Source organism: Rana temporaria, chromosome 13 (assembly GCF_905171775.1).
Source record: "Rana temporaria chromosome 13, aRanTem1.1, whole genome shotgun sequence".
Lineage (NCBI taxonomy): Eukaryota > Metazoa > Chordata > Amphibia > Anura > Ranidae > Rana > Rana temporaria.
In genome coordinates, this window is record NC_053501.1 from 83,166,353 (window position 1) to 83,182,519 (window position 16,167).

General features: G+C 45.9%; 1 long non-coding RNA gene across 1 annotated transcript; it reads left to right on the top strand.

Moving 5' to 3' along the window:
- Positions 1-14,637: 14,637 nt before the first annotated feature.
- Positions 14,638-15,503, top strand: LOC120920628. Its single transcript, XR_005744750.1, has 4 exons — positions 14,638-14,806; positions 14,923-15,033; positions 15,138-15,276; positions 15,387-15,503. It is a non-coding gene; the product is annotated as an uncharacterized LOC120920628 (long non-coding RNA).
- Positions 15,504-16,167: the final 664 nt, after the last annotated feature.

A 16,167-nucleotide genomic window follows, 5' to 3' on the forward strand; every position in this document is an offset into this window, starting at 1 on the left:
TGAAAGTAATCAGCACACTTGCACTATACACCAAGTGGGTTTAGGTGCAAAGTAATCAGCACACTTGTAGTATACAGCAAGTGGGTTTATGTGCAAACTAATAAGCACACTTGCACTATACACCAAGTGGGTTTAGGTGCAAAGGGGGTAATCCACAAAGATCCGGCGTAACTTAATTTTTCCCATTTAAGTTACACTGCCTTAAAATTTCTACCTAAGTGCCCGATCCACAAAGCACTTACCTAGAAATTTTTGGCTGTGTAACTTAAATTCTGCCGGCGCAAGGCGTTTCCTATTTTCATGGGGGCGATTCCATTTAAATTAGACGCGCTCCCGCGCCGCCGTACTGCGCATGCTCTTGACGTCATTTTCCCGAAGTGCATAGCGCAAAATTACAATACGCCGAGCTTTGTGGATTGCGACGGGCCAATAAAGTTGCGTCGGGGAAAAAAAAAAGATACGGCGCGAAAAAAAAAATTCAAAACAAAAAAAAATAGCGTCGCTGGACAGAAGGGTCTGCTTTTACATGGTGTAAACAGTTTACACTTTGTAAAAGCAGCCCTAATTTTGCGTTTGCAAACTAAAACTTACGGAGAGAAAAAACGAAGCTGAAAAGCTTCGTGGGGGGTGTGGTCTGGACATGCTGCTGTAAGGACGTGTTTGCCTCGAGCTCCGGCGCTGACACAGCTATTTGCTTGAATTTCACCTTTTCTGCGGAAAAACACCATCAATGTCCATGAGGAAGAAGACGGGAAAGTCCCTCCCCAAGGCGGGAGCGCATTCGGGCTCCATCAAACGCTTTCTGGCAGCGGAACCGGAGGAAAATGAGGTCCTGGACGGCCTAGGCCGCTCTCCGCGTGGCGTGGGAGCCAGCGCTGGCTCCACCCCCCGCCGCAAGCCGGAGCCGAGACAGCATTCGCCGGCCTCATCGGCCTCAACCCATCGGATGGTGCGGGCAGCCCTCCACGCCGATTGGAGATAAGGGTGGACGATTTGCCAACCAAAGCTGAGCTGACTTCCCTGTTCCAGGTCTGGAGAGATCCATTAAAAAGGAACTATCGGCTGTACGAGTGGACCTCTCTCAGGTGCTGGGCCCGCGTGGAGAGACTGAACTCCGCCTGGACCGCCATGCGGTCGCCATCAGAAACTTGCAGGCCGTCACCCGCAAACTTACCTTTGCCCATAGGATGGCCCTCTACAAAATCGAGGACCAGGAGAACCGTAACCGGAGGAACAACATCCGTATACGGGGCCTCCCGGAAGCGACTGGGGATGACGATCTTTTGCGCCCTCGTTCATGGCGTGTTCAATGGCCCTTTTGGGCCTGGCAGCGGATAACCCGCTCAAGATTGATCGGGTCCACAGGGCCTTGCGTCCCCGAGCTCTGCCCTCTGATCTCCAAGAGATATCATCTGCCGGGTTGCACTACTATGAAGAAAAGGAGCGTATTATGCACAAGGCCCGAGAGCAGCCTACCTTGGATTTCGACGGTGCATCTCTTTCGTTCTTCCCTGACCTGGCAAAGAGACTTTGGATCGTCGCAGGGCCCTGCGACCCCTGACGGCTGCGCTGCGAGAGTTGTCTATACCCTACAGATGGGGTTTCCCCGCTGCCCTGATCGCTAATAAGGATGGCAAGTCGGCCGTTGCTGCGATTTCCCGAGGACTTGGACAAGTTCTGCGCCACCTTTAACATCTCCCCCCCCTGATCTCCCCCGAGTGGCATGACGCTGTTCCGACCTCCCAAGCCCAGCGGACCAGCATTGGCAGAAAGTAGGCCGCAAACAGCGCACTGACACCCCAGCATCTTCTCCCTCAACAGGCTGATTTGACTCGAGGCCAGCGACCCAATTTCTGGCCGTTTACACTTGATACTGCACGGTGTGCACTTTTTTTGGTTTCTACGTTTTGTTTCTTTTTTTTAAATTTTTATTAAGTGACTGTTTCGTGCATACGAGTCCCGTGGACTCAGTACTACTCCGGCAGCTACGCAACACTGCGGGGCTACCCCTCCCTTTTGGTATGCTATTAGTGAGACTCTAGGCCTAGCAGGCATGTTATGGAGATAGAGACTTCCGATAGAGATCTCCTTACTTATTGTAGTTGACCGCTGAGTTTCTTGTTCTAATGAGCTCTTCTGGCGATGTAGTCAAGGGTTTTTTCCATTTTCTATTTTTTTTTTTACAAATGTGTTGAAATTCCGTCTTTGTTTTATGTGTATTTTATTTTGCCCCTCGTTTTGAGTTTTTTTAATTTTATTTTTTATGATATGGGCACTGTGTCGGCTTTGCGGCATTGAGGCAGTGGTCTCGGGTTTTTACCTGACACCCGCTGTCGATGACTGTGGAATGGCGCCCCCCCTTCCTTCTTTTTTGGGGTGCGTGGGGGCTCGTGTCCCCGCGCTGCGCCTCTCCGGAGGCGGTTCGCGGGGGGGGGCGCGGGTCCACAGGGCCACCCCTTCCCGGCAGGTATATGTGTGCGAGTACTTGTTCTTGCCCCACAGGGGTAATGTGATGATTGCTACTATTTTTTTTCTATGTTCTAACTCTCTGCTCTCTTTTCCTTTTCTTCCTCTCTACCTCTGCCTCGTTCCCCATGTCTCCCCTACCCCCCGTGATCCGTTCCGCCTCCGGACTGCGCCTGGACTTCCTTCCACGGACCTCAATGGCCACGGTGAATCAGGTCTCCATTAACGTGCGGGGCCTGCACGCCTCAGGTAAGAGACACCAGTTATATAGGGAGCTGGCTCGACTGAAGGGGGACATGGTTCTCTTCAGGAGACCCATCTCACACACACTACTTCAGTAAAACTCTACTCCTCGCAATACCCCGTATGGTACTACAGTTTGTCTGATGTGCATAAGCAAAGGGGGTTGCTATCGGGTTCCGCAGGGATGCTTCTTTTGTACTGGAGGAGATGCAGTGTGACCCTTGGGCCGATTCCTGTTCCTCAAAGGCACTCTGGGCACTATGCCTGTACCATAGCAACTCTAACGCCCCTAACCGGGACCAGGCTACTTTTATATCATGTACCCTTAGAAAGCTGTCGGACTTTGCGCGTGGGTGTGTTCTCCTTGCAGGGGACTTTAACGTCCCGCTGGACCCGTCCATTGATACGTCGGTGGGGGGCTCCAGCATTCCACGAAAGCGCTTGGCTTTCATTCGTAGACGCCTACACGAGTCCCAATTGATGGACATTTGGAGGATTGCACACCCGCGAGTGAAAGACTATACTTTCTTCTCCCAAGGCCCATTCCTCCTATTCTAGACTTGATTACTTCCTGGTTGACCATCACCATCTTGCTTAGTTGGGAGTGCGGCGATTGCGACCTCTCCTCTTTCGGACCATGCCCCAATCACATTGTCCCTGAACGTCCCCTCTGTGCCTGTCAGACAAGCCAACTGGAAACTTAATGACAACTTGCTTTTAGAGGATGTTGATAAACAGATGATCACGGAGGCCCTAGCGCTGTATTTTACCGAGAATGATGACCCTGAGATTCCATCTGGTACGCTCTGGGAAGCCCATAGGCTTTCATTAGGGCAAGTTCAATGAACTGGGCTCCCGGAAAAAAAAGAACGTACCCATTTACAGTCACAGCTGTTAAAAGAAATTGCAGCCCTGGAACGCCAACATAAAGTTGGACTCCAAACACTGACTCTCCAAACCCTGACTCAGAAGAGGGAGGAACTGAAGGAACTCTTTCACCTGGATCAGAAACAACGGTCCCGTACGGTAGCTCAGAGTTGGCATGAGTGGGGCAATAAGCCTGGTAGAATAAGCCAACAGAAAAAGACGGCCACCTTCGTTGCTAAAATTAAATCCTCCTCGGACGCTCTGGTCTACGAGAACGTCTGCTATAGCTAAGGAGTTTAGGTCGTTTTAAACCAAGCCTAATATCATGTTCAACACACAATCTCGGATAAGGACACTAGGGCACAACTTATTCAGACCTATTTACAACAGGCCAACCTACCGTCTCTCCCAACAGATGCCTTGGAGGCTCTGGAGGGAGAATTCACCACATCGGAACTACGGACAGCGCTCAAGGGTATGGCTAATGGGAAGGCACCAGGCCCGCGATGGTTTTCACGGTTGCCTATTATAGAACCTTTCTGATCTTTTACTCCCTCAGTTGGCTCCCTCCTGTCCGGAAACACTCCATGCCCACATCACGGTCATCCCCAAACCAGGGAAGGACCGTGCTGTTGCGGGAGCTATCGCCCTATTTCCCTTTTGAACCTGGACACTAAATTGTATTCTAAGGTTATAGCGAATAAGGCTCCTCCCTCTTGTTCCGAGGTGGGTTTTCCAGAGACCAGACAGTGTTTTATTCCTGGTTAGGGAAGCTCGGGATAACTCCCCTTTGTACGCTGTCCCTAATTGCACATGTTTGGAGATCCTCCGCCAGCCCACCCTATTGTTATCAATTGATGCTGAAAAAGCGTTTGATAGGGTGGACTGGGAGTTTCTTATGGCTACGCTTTCCCACCTTGGTGTCGGTCATTCTCTTAGGTCCCGTATCTCAGCTCTCTACAACTCTCCCACGGCCCAATTATGGGTTAATGGTACATTGAGCGAATCTTTTACACTCCATAACGGTACACGGCAGGGATGCCCTCTTTCGCCCATTTTATTCGCCCTCTCCCTGGAACCCTTTCTGTTTTCGATCAGGCACAACCCGGACATTCGCGGGATTACGATTGGTAAACGCGAGCATAAGTACGCGGCATACGCGGATGATATCTTGTTTTATGTACAGCGCCCGACGCTGACGCTTCCGGTTCTTATGGCCGCGTTTGAAGCTTATGGAATAGTTTCCAATTTTAAAATAAATCTGAGTAAATCCGAAATTTTTAATCTGTCGGTTTCTCACCGGGTTGTGCCTCATCTGAAAACATCTTTTCCTTTTAGTTGGCAGTCCAAAACACTGAAGTACTTAGGTATCTTCCTTACCCCTAATCCTACATCACTGTTCCGCACTAACTTCATTCCCCTATTAAACACGATTAGATCTGATTTACAGAGGTGGTCGCAGCTCGCTCACTCTTGGCTGGGAAAGATTAGCATTCTCAAAATGAATTTCCTGCCCAGATTGCTATTTTTATTCCAAATGATTACGTATAGAATACCGGTGGGGTACTTTACGCTGTTAAGATCAATGAATTGGCAGATTTGTCTGGAACAGGAGATGGCCCAGGATTGCAAGATCTCTGCTGACTAGGACCAAGAGGGAGGGGGGGCCTGGCTCTGCCCGACATTAAATGATACTTCCTAGCTACTGTTCTCACTAGAATCTCTGATTGGAAATATCGTGAAAAATCCAAGCTATGGGTGTCCCTTGAAGCAGACTTGTGTGGGGTGGATCCATATACTCAGATATGGATTCCACGTAAATTTCGCCCTTCGTCCAAAACAACTTCTCCACTGACATGCTCCACCTTGATGATTTGGGATAGGATAGGTAAAACGTTTGGGTGGTTGCATAATTCACCCCTGATGCCATTGTTAGGGCACGATTACTTCCCTCCTGGGCATACACACCCACCACAGCGCCCCTGGTCACTAGGTTCCGCCACGATGCTTCACCACGTGGTATCTCCCTTGGGCATCGTCCCTCTAACGGACCTTGTAAACCCATCCCTCATTACTCCTATGATGCAATGGAAGTATCGTCAGTTAGTGGCATTTGTCAGCTCTCTACCGAAACCCCTGAGGGGCTTAGATGACCTAAATTTAATAGAATATGCATTTGTTGAGGATCGGCCGGAGGAGAGGCCTCTTTAATTTTTTTACAAAGCTCTGTATAATATGTCCGAAAGGGGTACCCCAAAATTTCTACTTAAATGGGAAAAAGAACTGCAAAGGGACCTGTCACCACCCCAAAGGGACTCTATTTTATTTTTAAGAGGTTAATTACAAATTACTCACTAGGTGGCATTACACCCCGGTGCTTCTCCACGCGGTTTTCCCCCTGACCTCTCCACTTTGCTGGCGTGGTTGCGGGGATAATGCGACTCACGCACATATTTGGTGGTATTGCAAGCACATTCGCCCATTCTGGGTGGCGGTTTATGCATTGGATGAAAAGAGATCCAGGGATACGACACTGCTGATGATCCATGGGTGATATTATTGCATTGTACAACTGAACCAATCGGCTCCTATAAAAAATCTCTTACGCCTCACTTGCTGAATGCAGCAAAGTCTCTCGTTCCAAGATTCTGGAAACAGACCACTGTTCCTACACTGCGCCAGTGGCTGGTGGAGGTAGACCGTATCTATTATATGGAGGATCTTACCTACTCTTTAAGGAACAAATCCGAAATTTTTCGGAAAATATGGACCGGTTGGTTTGCGTTCAAGTACACATCGGCATATGCTGACTTAATGTCCAGAGTGTGTAAAATCTGTATTATGCCAAGGGGGTTTTCCACGTAGTTAGTCTCATGTAGCAGTTCGTCTCAACTGACATGCCATATTTGTCAGGGGCCCGTAGGTCTGCTAGTCGTTTTTCTTTTGTATTTTCGTTACAGGTCGGCAGACGGAGGCGGAGGATCTCCCCCCCTCATCTTCTTTCCTCTCACTCTGTTCTTTCCTCTTCTTCTCTTGCGTTTTCTCAATTTTTTTCTTGGTACTCTTTGTTATTTGTAATATTTACTGATTATCACGCTCCCCATGAGCGTGCTTGTTTTCATATGTTTGAGAGGCGTGTGTTGAGGATCAGCCGCCCAGATCACGCATCCCGTTAAGGAGCTGGGAGTAGTGAGACCCGGGGCTCCCGAACCGTTACTGTCCCCACTGGATATGCCCAATCTGTTTTTGAGCGGTATTGCTGATTTGATGTATATCTATATTTTTGATATTTGATGTGTGGTCTTGCTGATCTTTAGATTTGTGACTGTTATTTGTCATGTCTTTATCTTTAATAAAAACATATTGAAAAAAAGAAAAGCTTTTGTGGATCTCCGTAAGTGCTAATTTGCATACCCGAGGGCGGCATTTCGACACGAAATGCCCCCAGCGGTGGATGCGGTACTGCATCCTAAGATCCGGCAGTGTAAGTCCCTTACACATGCCGGATCTTCTGCCTAACTATGGAAAACTGATTCTGTGGATCAGTTCCATAGTTAGAAACAGGGATACGACGGCGTAACAGCAGTTACGCCGGCGTTATCCCATTTGATGATCTGGCCCAAAGTAAACAGCACACTTGTAGATACACCAAGTGGGTTAGGTGAAAAGTAATCAGCACACTTGCACTATACACCAAGTGGGTTTAGGTGCAAAGTATAATGAGCACACTTGTAGTATACACCAAGTGGGTTTAGGTGAAAAGTGATCAGCACACTTGTAGTATACACCAAGTGGGTTTAGGCAAAAAGTAATCAGCACACTTGCACTATACACCAAGTGGGTTTAGGTGCAAAGTAATCAGCACACTTTTAGTATACACCAAGTGGGTTTAGGCAAAAAGTAATCGGCACACTTGCACTATACACCAAGTGGGTTTAGGTGCAAAATATAATCAGCACACTTGTAGTATACACCAAGTGGATTTAGGTGAAAAGTAATCAGCACACTTGCACTATACACCAAGTGGGTTTAGGTGCAAAGTAAACAGCACACTTGTAGTATACACCAAGTGGGTTTAGGTGAAAAGTAATCACACACTTGCACTATACACCAAGTGGGTTTAGGTGAAAAGTAATCAGCCACACTTGCACAATACACCAAGTGGGTTTAGGTGCAAAGTAATCTGCACACTTGTAGTATACACCAATGGGTTTAGGTGCAAAGTAATCAGCACACTTGTAGTATACACCAAGTGGGTTTAGGTGCAAAGTTATAACGAGCACACTTGTAGTATACACAAGTGGGTTTAGTTGAAAAGTTATCAGCACACTTGTAGTATACACCAAGTGGGTTTAGGTGAAAAGTAATCAGCAACACTTGCACTATACACCAAGTGGGTTTAGGTGCAAAGTAATCAGCACACTTGTAGTATACACAAAGTGGGTTTATGTGCAAACTAATAAGCACACTTGCACTATACACCAAGTGGGTTTAGGTGCAAAGTAATCAGCACACTTGTAGTATACACCAAGTGGGGTTAGGTGAAAAGTAATCAGCACACTTGCACTATACACCAAGTGGGTTTAGGTGCAAAGTATAATGAGGCACACTTGTAGTATACACCAAGTGGGTTTAGGTGAATAGTAATCAGCACACTTGTAGTATACACCAAGTGGGTTTAGGTGAAAAGTAATCAGCACACTTGCACTATTACACCAAGTGGGTTTAGGTGCAAAGTAATCAGCACACTTGGTAGTATACGCCCAAGTGGGTTTAGTGCAAAGTAATCAGCACACTTGTAGTATACACAAAGTGGGTTTAGGTGAAAAGTAATCTGCCCACTTGCACTATACACCAAGTGGGTTTAGGTGCAAAGTAATCAGCACACTTGTAGTATATACCAAGTGGGTTTAGGTGCAAAGTAATAAGCACACTTGCACTATACACCAAGTGGGTTTAGGTGCAAAGTATAATGAGCACATTTGTAGTATACACCAAGTGGGTTTAGGTGAAAAGTAATCAGCACACTTGCACTATACACCAAGTTGCTTTAGATGCAAAGTAATCAGCACACTTGTAGTATACAGCAAGTGGGTTTAGGTGCAACGTAATCAGCACACTTGCACTATACACCAAGTGGGGTTTACGTGAAAAGTAATCAGCACACTTGCAACTATGCACCAAGTGGGTTTAAGGTGCAAAGTAATCAGCACACTTGCTCCATACACCAAGTTGGTTTAGGTGAAAAGTAATCAGCACACTCGTAGTATACACCAAGTGGGTTTAGGTGAAAAGTAATCAGCACACTTGCACTATGCACCAAGTGGGTTTAGGTGCAAAGTAATCAGCACACTTGCACCATACACCAAGTGGGTTTAGGTGAAAAGTAATCAGCACACTTGCACTATACACCAAGTGGGTTTAGGTGAAAAGTAATCAGCACACTTGTAGTATACACCAAGTGGGTTTAGGTGCAAAGTAATCAGCACACTTGCACTATACACCAAGTGGGTTTAGGTGCAAAGTAATCAGCACACTTGTAGTATACACAAAGTGGGTTTATGTGCAAACTAATAAGCACACTTGCACTATACACCAAGTGGGTTTAGGTGCAAAGTATAATGAGCACACTTGTAGTATACACCAAGTGGGTTTAGGTGAAAAGTGATCAGCACACTTGTAGTATACACCAAGTGGGTTTAGGCAAAAAGTCATCAGCACACTTGCACTATACACCAAGTGGGTTTAGGTGCAAAGTAGGGATGAGCTTCGAGTTCGAGTCGAACTCATGTTCGACTCGAACATTGCCTGTTCGCCTGTTCGGCGAACAACGAACAATTAGGGGTGTTCGCGGCAAATTCGAAAAGCCGCGGAACACCCTGTTAAAGTCTATGGGAGAAATCTAAAGTGTTAATTTTAAAGGCTAATATGCAAGTTAGTGTCCTCAAAAGTGTTTGGGGACCTGGATCCTGTCCCAGGAAACATGTATCAATGCAAAAAAAAGTTTTAAAAACGGACGTTTTTTCAGGAGCAGTGAATTTAATAATGCTAAAAGTGAAACAATAAAAGTGTAATATTACTTTAAATTTCGTACCTAGGGGGGGTGTAAAGTCAGCATGTGAAAAAGCGCATGTTTCCCGTACATAGAATTGTCCCTGCACAAAGTGTCATTTCTGAAAGAAAAAAAGCCATTTAAAACCGGCTTTGCGGCTCTAAAGAATTGTCGGCTCTTTCAATTACAGAGATGATTCATTCATAAAGAAAAGAAAAAATGTGTGGGGTTCCCCCAAATTAAATTACCAGGCCCTTCAGGTCTGGAATGGATATTTAGGGAAACCCCGCCGTAAAAAAAAAAAAAAAAAAGACGTGCGGTTCCCGGCAAATATCCATACCAGGCCCTTCAGGTCTGGTGTGGATTTTAAGGGGAACTCCACCCCAAATTTAAAAAAAAAATGGCGTGGAGTCCCCCTAAAAATCCACACCAGACCCTTATCCGAGCACGTTAACCTGGCCGGCCGCAGAAAAGAGGGGGGGACAGAGTGCGGCCCCCCCTCTCCTGAACCGCACCAGGCCACATGCCCTCAACATGGGGAGGATGTCCCCATGTTGATGGGGACAAGGGCCTCATCCCCACAACCCTTGCCTGGTGGTTGTGGGGGTCTGCGGGCGGGGGGCTTATCAGAATCTGGAAGACCCCTTTAACAAAGGGGACCCCCAGATCCTGCCCCCCCCTATGTGAATTGGTAATGGGGTACACTGTACCTCTACCATTTCACAAAGGAAGTGTAAAGAGTTAAAAAAAAACACACTGACACCGTAGAAAAAATCCTTTATTAATAAAAAAAAAAAAAAAAAATGCAGCGATGTGGATCCACTCTCGGCCCGGCCCGCCCGCTCCAACGTTGTCTTCTTCTATCCTGCGATGGATTATCTCTCTCCAGCGTCGGATGATCAGCGGTCCGGTCCAGCGATGCAGAAGATCCATCCGTCCAGAGCGCAGTGGGGGAGCTCCCCTCCCCACTGGACACAGCCCTGACGCGCTGGAGCTGTGACAGTTCTTATATAGGGGAAGCGACCACCCGTCACGTGACCCCGCCCCCTCTGACGCACCCTCGTACGTCACTGGGAAAGACCCAGGGCTTTCCCAGTGACGTACGAGGGTGCGTCACGTGACCCCGCCCCCTTTCACGCACCCTCGTACGTCACTGGGAAAGCCCTGGGTCTTTCCCAGTGACGTACGAGGGTTTGGGTGAAAAGTAATCAGCACACTTGCACTATACACCAAGTGGGTTTAGGTGCAAAGTATAATGAGCACACTTGTAGTATACACCAAGTGGGTTTAGGTGAAAAGTGATCAGCACACTTGTAGTATACACCAAGTGGGTTTAGGCGAAAAGTAATTAGCACACTTGCACTATACACCAAGTGGGTTTAGGTGCAAAGTAATCAGCACACTTGTAGTATACACCAAGTGGGTTTAGGCGAAAAGTAATCGGCACACTTGCACTATACACCAAGTGGGTTTAGGTGCAAAGTATAATGAGCACACTTGTAGTATACACAAAGTGGGTTTAGGTGAAAAGTAATCAGCACACTTGCACTATACACCAAGTGGGTTTAGGTGCAAAGTAATCAGCACACTTGTAGTATACACCAAGTGGGTTTAGGTGAAAAGTAATCAGCACACTTGCACTATACACCAAGTGGGTTTAGGTGAAAAGTAATCAGCACACTTGCACTATACACCAAGTGGGTTTAGGTGCAAAGTAATCAGCACACTTGTAGTATACACCAAGTGGGTTTAGGTGCAAAGTAATCAGCACACTTGTAGTATACACCAAGTGGGTTTAGGTGCAAAGTATAATGAGCACACTTGTAGTATACACCAAGTGGGTTTAGTTGAAAAGTTATCAGCACACTTGTAGTATACACCAAGTGGGTTTAGGTGAAAAGTAATCAGCACACTTGTAGTATACACAAAGTGGGTTTATGTGCAAACTAATAAGCACACTTGCACTATACACCAAGTGGGTTTAGGTGCAAAGTATAATGAGCACACTTGTAGTATACACCAAGTGGGTTTAGGTGAAAAGTGATCAGCACACTTGTAGTATACACCAAGTAGGTTTAGGCGAAAAGTAATCAGCACACTTGCACTATACATCAAGTGGGTTTAGGTGCAAAGTAATCAGCACACTTGTAGTATACACCAAGTGGGTTTAGGCGAAAAGTAATCGGCACACTTGCACTATACACCAAGTGGGTTTAGGTGCAAAGTATAATGAGCACACTTGTAGTATACACAGAGTGGGTTTAGGTGAAAAGTAATCAGCACACTTGCACTATACACCAAGTGGGTTTAGGTGCAAAGTAATCAGCACACTTGTAGTATACACCAAGTGGGTTTAGGCGAAAAGTAATCGGCACACTTGCACTATACACCAAGTGGGTTTAGGTGCAAAGTATAATGAGCACACTTGTAGTATACACAAAGTGGGTTTAGGTGAAAAGTAATCAGCACACTTGCACTATACACCAAGTGGGTTTAGGTGCAAAGTAATCAGCACACTTGTAGTATACACCAAGTGGGTTTAGGTGAAAAGTAATCAGCACACTTGCACTATACACCAAGTGGGTTTAGGTGAAAAGTAATCAGCACACTTGCACTATACACCAAGTGGGTTTAGGTGCAAAGTAATCAGCACACTTGTAGTATACACCAAGTGGGTTTAGGTGCAAAGTAATCAGCACACTTGTAGTATACACCAAGTGGGTTTAGGTGCAAAGTATAATGAGCACACTTGTAGTATACACCAAGTGGGTTTAGTTGAAAAGTTATCAGCACACTTGTAGTATACACCAAGTGGGTTTAGGTGAAAAGTAATCAGCACACTTGTAGTATACACAAAGTGGGTTTATGTGCAAACTAATAAGCACACTTGCACTATACACCAAGTGGGTTTAGGTTCAAAGTATAATGAGCACACTTGTAGTATACACCAAGTGGGTTTAGGTGAAAAGTGATCAGCACACTTGTAGTATACACCAAGTAGGTTTAGGCGAAAAGTAATCAGCACACTTGCACTATACATCAAGTGGGTTTAGGTGCAAAGTAATCAGCACACTTGTAGTATACACCAAGTGGGTTTAGGCGAAAAGTAATCGGCACACTTGCACTATACACCAAGTGGGTTTAGGTGCAAAGTATAATGAGCACACTTGTAGTATACACAAAGTGGGTTTAGGTGAAAAGTAATCAGCACACTTGCACTATACACCAAGTGGGTTTAGGTGCAAAGTAATTAGCACACTTGTCATGGACCTTGGAGTAACTGGAGTGGTTACTGAGCTATACTGAGACATTTCCATTATGTGATAAGCCTGTTTAAAGCCTTTTGATTAGCAGGTGTGGGTATCTTCTGTTAGTAGAGACAGATCGTCTGTCTAAAGATGTGGAATGACATACCATGTTCTATTGTGTGATGCCAATACTCGGTTGTAACTGATTAAGTCAAAAGGGTCTCTGCCCTGTCTTAAGGCTAACTCACTCTCCAGACGGTCCCATTGTTCTGTGGCTGGCTATTGTGTACAGTGATTACCCCCTGGGGCTTCTGTCTCAATACACATAAGCCTTTCTATCCAAGCTATTATAAAATGTATTATATGAGGAAATTACAAAAAAAGGAGAAAAAATATATATAAAGAACAACACAATAGTTAAAAAGCAAGGTTCATCAATGGGTGGTTTTTACATTCGCAGGGATGGATTCAGGCCCTACGAGTTTCGAGGTTCCGTCCCTTCTTCAGGGGCCAGAGTCCGTTTGAACTATTATACTGTATGTAATAAAGATTATAATAAAGTAGATTACAAATTGTGTTCATATACAAGAAAAGAAAAAGCAAAGATTTAAAATCTGCACAATACACAAAACACATACCCATCACCACGTGTATGGACCGTGAGGACCGGAGAGCATCATGGTACCGAATCCCTAAGGTGTATAGGGAACAAGCCAAAGAGACACAACAAAGGTCCCAGAACTCCTAGAGGGCAGACCCTGGGCGAGCAGAAGAGGGTGTGAAAATTACACACGAGACTCCTGCAAAGGCAAGGAAAATAATGCAATTATATATATAAGGTAATGTAGTTAAAGTAATGGTATGCATGGAAATTATGTGGACAAAAATAAATATAAAAGGGGGGCTATACCTACAGAGGGGCTTGAATGGCTTGGAAGCAAAACAGGGTAGCAGCCAATAGAAAAATAGAGTTATGGTTCCAATCGTCCAAAACTCCGCAACGTAGCCACTGGGGAAAAGGGTCTTAATATAGTTAATGGGCAAGGCTCCTAGGGGGGGTGGCATGCATAGACCCTGGTCCATACCACACTGTGGTTCGTGACCTTGGGGTCTTCTTTAGCGCCAGCAGGGAATCCGGTGCAGCACGGTGAACTGTCTTCCTCCCCCAGTTGTTGGGGGAAACTTTGTTTCCCCTCTGGGTGAGGTGATTGCCGTGACCTAATCCATTTTCCCTGGACCTGAATGGGCGTTTGTGTATATGCATACACATATACTGACTTTTCATAATTTAGGGCATCGGTCACCATTTTTATGGTGACCCTAGTCCGCACCTGTATACATAATTATACTTCTACTATTATGACCCTTTTGGCTTTTTTTCTTTAGGGTTAGGCATTTGGCTTGGCCACAGTTCTGTTTTGATGCAGCCATTAGTTTGTTCCCCCTCAGTTGCCCTGACAGCACAGGATGCTGTGTACGTCACGCTTTGTGTGGTGGTTTCTCATCACATCTATTTCCTGATCCTGTGCCTCGCCGGGCGCCTCCATGCAATCACAGGCACTCCCCACTGCCTGTCTGCTACTTCTCCGCCTCCACTGGGCGGTCCGTGTTCGGACCGGGCGCGGTGACGTCACACGTTGGTCACTGCCGCCCGGTCCCGCGATCACTTCCGCCCTTGGTTGGGCGGTCTGCGGCATGACCAGGCGTACTGACGTCACACGCTGGTCGCCGCCGCCTCCAACGCCCACTAAGCAACATTTCCTTATCTCCGTGATTACACGGAGACGCGGCTTCTGGCTCCAATCAGATTTAGGGGGCGTTATCTCCTCTGTCCCTACCCATATCCCTGGCTGGGTATTTAATCACAAGGGCTGCCACAATCTGACAGCGCTGGCTGTCCATGGTCACTTGTGACTGATCCTCCTAGTAGGTGAGTGTTTTTTCCTTATCAATTTTCAAGATCTATGGGGCTCTGTTTTCCCAGGTCCTCCTGATGGTAACATTAAACAAATGTTTTTTTTTTGCCTTATACTGTGTCCTCTGTAGATTTCTGGATAAGATAAGTGTCAGTACACTTTCATTCCTCCTGACTTCTGGGACCGCTGCCGGCTCATCCCCTGCTTCTCTGCAGATATACAGCTGGTTTAGGCTTTCAAGGTAACCCACTTTGAGCATTTCTCTCATGTGTTACAGCTATTTTTTTCCACATCCTACTTGTTTAGCATAATTACTACCCACATATTTTTGTGTTTTCTTTTTAGGAGCCTTGCCCATTAACTATATTAAGACCCTTTTCCCCAGTGGCTACGTTGCGGAGTTTTGGACGATTGGAACCATAACTCTATTTTTCTATTGGCTGCTACCCTGTTTTGCTTCCAAGCCATTCAAGCCCCTCTGTAGGTATAGCCCCCCTTTTATATTTATTTTTGTCCACATCATTTCCATGCATACCATTACTTTAACTACATTACCTTATATATATAATTGCATTATTTTCCTTGCCTTTGCAGGAGTCTCGTGTGTAATTTTCACACCCTCTTCTGCTCGCCCAGGGTCTGGCTTGTTCCCTATACACTTAGGGATTCGGTACCATGATGCTCTCCGGTCCTCACGGTCCATACACGTGGTGATGGGTATGTGTTTTGTGTATTGTGCAGATTTTAAATCCTTGCTTTTTCTTTTCTTGTATATGAACACAATTTGTAATCTACTTTATTATAATCTTTATTACATACAGTATAATAGTTCGCACGGACTCTGGCCCCTGAAGAAGGGACGGAACCTCGAAACGCGTAGGGCCTGAACCCATCCCTGCGAATGTACAAACCACCCATTGATGAACCTTGCTTTTTAACTATTGTGTTGTTCTTTATATATATTTTTTCTCCTTTTTTTTGTAATTTCCTCATATAATACATTTTATAATACCCTATACTCTCTTCATCATTGTTTCCGTTAAAGCCCCATCCTGGGGGAACTTCTCCTTTTTCTCACTTAAACCAGGGGTGTTGGCAACTTTTTAGGGTCTTCCATATAAAATACTCTCCCTTCAATATCCAAGCTATTGGACCAATCCCTGTTGACTATTTCAAGTCCTCATTTGCATGGTCAAGGAGGACCTGAGTGAAGACTGCATATACTTTACAATTGACCAATGGGAAAGCGGTTGTTGGGGGTGAGATGTTCCAAATTCTGTATAAAAGTGTTCTGTGTACTTGAAAATAAAGAGTCCTGTTTGAACTTACATACAGCCTGCCTGGTGTTTGTTCTTAATGGGTCCGAATGGCACAT